Here is a 4,587-nt window from a genome sequence, read left to right on the forward strand (position 1 = left end):
GTCCTTAGAGGAAATATTTTTGGGAAGGGCAGAAGCAGATAGATTCTCAAAGGATGCAAATAGGTTTGCAAATTAGAGCCTGAGGCAAATACCACAATTGATCACTTGGACATACAATAGTTTTGCTAATTCAAACTTCTCATCCCCAATCCCTAACGTGTAATAAATGGGTTCCTATAGAACCTGGGCTACCATGTCTAAATGGAATAAAAACTCTCAAGAAGACACACATCACCCTGACTGGTGTGGTTCAGTTGGTTGGGCACCATCTCTCAAAATGAAAAGTCTCAGGTTCGATTCCCAGTCAGGGCATATGCTGGTTGTGGGTTCGGTCCCTGGGTCAGGGCACATGCAAGAGGCAACCAAACGATGTTTCTCTCTCACATTGATGTTTCTCTCCCTCTCTTTTTCCCTCCCTTCCCCTCTCTCTAAAAATAAATGAATAAAATCTTTTTTTAAAAAAGAAAACCATAAGGAAGAGAAAATACATGTACAGCATCTATTGAAAAAAATGTAGGTATAAGTGGACCTGCACAGTTCAAACTCATGTTGTTCAACAGCCAACTATACATACATTTTACCAAATTTTTTCACATTTATCACTTCCTTTTCTCTGTATATACTTATTATTAATTTTCTGTGGGCCACATAAAAGTGCAGCCATAATGCCAATTTACCTCCAAACATTTAATTTTTTTCCCCAAAAGCAAAGATGTTCACTGATCTATCCTCAGTATAATCACCAAAATCAGCAGATAGAACATTAACATAGTTCATTATTCTAAATAAAGCATTTTCTGCTGCTCGGAGTCAAGAGGCAAATCCAATGTCATACATAGTATTTTATTTTCTCTTACCTAAAATAGTCACTAAGCCTTTCTTGCCATGACACTAATCTTTTTGAAGAGTACAGGCCACTTCTTTTCTACTATAATGTCCCTCAATGAGGTTTCCCATTGATTGCTCATGTTTTAGTTCAGATTATAAATTTTGGGTAGAAAAACATTTCTTCATGTCTTTCATTAATATACAAATAACGTTAATTTGTCCCAATATTGGTGGATGGATCCCTTGGTTAAGATGGTGCATCCACGTTATCTCCTTTATAAAAGTGTTATCGTTTTTATAAAAGTATTAACCCATGATTTGTAAGTACTTGGTTACTTCTGGCTGAACAAGTTACTCTAGGCTCATCGCATACATTTCCCATTTCAGCTTGGCCTCAGCTACTTCACTAAAAATGTCTGGCTCCTTTTATTGGAGAATAATATTTCCAAAGTGATTTCTGATGTTATTGGATGTTAAATCATTAATATTTTGTCATAATTGTTGATAAATTTTAATACTCTCATTTAATAGAGAGAGTACATAATTTGGAAAAATAAATACATTTTATAAGATAATAGATCCTTAAACTTAGTCCTAACACATTCTTAAAACTTCCTTTGCAAAGACAAATCTGTTTTACTAAATTAACACTAGTATCAAAGAAAAGGATCTCAATATTGTGCAGTATTTTTTTAAGCAAAAGTATATTAATAATCCCAGGATCTTATCTTGTTTCCATTTTTTTTTATTTATATTTAAGTAATTATAGGCTCTTGGAAATTTTGTACTTACAGGTTAAACTTTCAATAGCCTGGTTCATTGTGTGAATAAAAGGGCACCTACCTCATATGAGATTTGACATTGTGTTTTTTTCTTTTTTACAGTTCACATTCAATATTATTTTGTATTAGTTTCAGATGTACACCACAGTGGTTAGACAATCATGTAATTTACAAAGTGTTCCCCCTAATATTTCCAGTGCCCACCTGGCACCGTACATAGTTATTACAATGTTAGGGACCGTATTTCCTAGGCTGTACATTACAGCCCCATGACTATTCTGTAACTACCAGCCCGTGCTTCTGAACAATATGGAACACTTCATGTACTTGCATGTCATCTTTGCATAGGGGCGTGCTGCTCTTCTCTTCATTGTTCCAGTTTCAGTATATGTGCTGCCAAAGCAAGCACAACATCGATTTTTCATGACTATCTTAGAAAAACATGAAATTCAATAAAAAGGTAATGAGATAATACATATGTGAAACACATGGCCAGAGGTGATCATTGTTAATAATTTGTATTTATAATGTTCCATTATTCACTGTACATATATTTTCATATACATAATTGAAATTCTAAGGACAGTATTGTTTATATTTTTTTATTTAGAACCCTATCATGTACATTTTCCATGTCAAAATATTTCAAACAGCTGCATACTATTTCATTTCATGCAAACATTTTAGTTTACATAGTATATTACCTCCTAAGTTGTATGCAATATAATGCTACACTGACTAAATTCTATGTATATATCTGTGTGTATATCTTTTATTATTTTCTTATAGTAAATTCCTAGACATGGACACTTTCAGTCAAATAGTCGAATCCATCACCTGGCTATCTACTTACATCATCATCATCAAGTTTCTATCTATAAAAAGCAAACTAGTGAAAACCGTCGAGACACATCATCATTGGAAGAAATCATTCAGGGAAGTGAGCCTCCAATTTAGCAATCATGACTCAGTAATCTCAAAGTCACATTTCTTATGAAGTGTCCTACTTTAGCTTTTCAGCCTCTATCGTGCTGACCCTCACGTTTTAATAAAATTTAATCAAACCTAGTATCAAATGTACCCCCTTAGGTTCATGCTTATGTCACCTTCCTATTAAATACCAAGGAAGAATAAGATTAATCAGTGGCAAGTGAGGCTTCATGAAGCTTAGGTATAATCTGACCACAATGTATATAGCTTCTTGTTTACTGGGTTAAATCTGTCTCTCTTAGTCTATGTACAAACTTGGGCTCTCTGCCCTCAATCTAATGGAGTTGCTCCCAACTTTATGGAACAATTTGTCTGTGTTTCTTACTACCTGCAGTGGAGGTAGCTATCCCAACATTCACTCTTCAGGATTTCCTTTCTAAATATCTTTTACATAGTAAGACCAAAAGATACAAATTTCCAACTTTATTTCTATTCTATCATCATCTTCTTCATTCCAGTTTGTGGTCCAAAAGGTAGTTCATTTCCTAGATGAATGATAACAGGAATGACTTGGCATTTAAGGCCTACGCAATCCATTACACACAGCGCCTTTCTGCATACAGTCATTAAGGTCAACAATGTTTTAATATCAGCACAAAATGTTGCATAATGGTGATATGACTTTTATCATTCATAGCCAAAACATGTTTTTTACCAACCTAACATATTCCCAGATAATAAGAGATAAATCTTAAAATGATGGATATAGTTTTACTTCATACTTTTTGATTTTCTTTTATGCTTATGGAAGCAATTAATAAGAAAATATTCTAGAAACTATATATATCATTGTAGAAAATATCGTTTAGGTAAATGTAAAAGTAGGAGAATGCTTGTGAGTCATTCAAAAATACCAGTGCGGTTATACACTGAACTTATTTACTGATCTCCCTGTGGAAACCTACAGGGGTCAAAGGGCTCCCCATGTAGTAGGGGATCTCATAGGCCCACAACCAGTTGCCATAAAAAAGGAAGGTTTTGCTCATTCCTCTCTGGACACCACTAAAAATCAACCATGACTTCACTGTGACCCCCACCCCATTCCCAGCCCGAGGTGGGGCCATACTGCAGATGACCCGCCCCCTTGACCAGGTGCTAACAGGCAGGGTCATCAGCAGATAGGACTAGATGAATCATTTTCTCTGGAGTGTGTAGAGATAACAATAGGGAGTCAAATAAAGTCAAAGGTGCCCTTGCTGGTGTGGCTCAGTGGATTGAGTGCCAGCCTGCGCGCCGAAAGGTCACTGGTTTGATTCCCAGTCAGGGCATCTGCCTGGGTTGTAGGCAAGGTCCCCAGTTTGGGGGGGTGTGCAAGAGGCAACTGATTATTTCTCTCACACATCAATGTTTCTGTCACTCTCTTTCTCCTTCTCTTCCCCTCAAAAAGAGAATAAAGTCAAACATAAGCTCTGGCTATGAAGTGATTGAGGTACAAGAGTGGAAAGGCCTAATGACTTGGCGTTTCTGAGCAGACCGGACACTTCCTCAAATCAGAGTCCACATGACCTCAGTGAATAAACCTCCAAGTTCAAGCTGCACCTCATATACGGCCTGAGGCTGCTCCCAAGGCTGCCAGGGGCAGTATTCTGACAAAAGAAAAACATTCGCTATCACTTTGGAAAACGAGAGCTCCTCTTTCTATCCCTGAAACCCTTAGCCCAGAAGCTCATTTATAGCGCAGCATGACAAATGCCGAGCAGACTCAATAATTGATTCATTAAAATCAACAAGATGAGCAGAGAGCAAAGTCACTTGTTTGGGAGTATTGGGAGTTAGCTATGTTTATGGGTTGTCTTTTTTAATTGATTGATTTTACAGAGAAAAAGGGAGAAGCAGGTGGGTGGGGTAGGAGATTGTTGTTCCACTTACTCATGCACTCATTGGCTGTTTCTTGGATGTGCCCTGATCGAGGACCAACCCGCAACCTTGGCATATGGGGACGACATCCTAACCAACGGAGCTACCCACCAGGGCCTGTTTGTTTTGT

General features: G+C 37.2%; 1 non-coding gene across 1 annotated transcript; it reads right to left on the bottom strand.

The window, feature by feature from the left end:
* Window positions 1-1,913: 1,913 nt before the first annotated feature.
* On the bottom strand, window positions 1,914-2,019 carry LOC129063561 (U6 spliceosomal RNA). Its single transcript, XR_008528353.1, has one exon. It is a non-coding gene; the product is annotated as a U6 spliceosomal RNA (small nuclear RNA).
* Between the last annotated feature and the right edge of the window lie 2,568 nt (window positions 2,020-4,587).

Source organism: Pteronotus mesoamericanus, unplaced genomic scaffold (genome assembly GCF_021234165.1).
Source record: "Pteronotus mesoamericanus isolate MK-2021 breed Mesoamerican mustached bat unplaced genomic scaffold, CSHL_Meso_final scaffold_85, whole genome shotgun sequence".
Classification (NCBI taxonomy): Eukaryota; Metazoa; Chordata; class Mammalia; order Chiroptera; family Mormoopidae; genus Pteronotus; species Pteronotus mesoamericanus.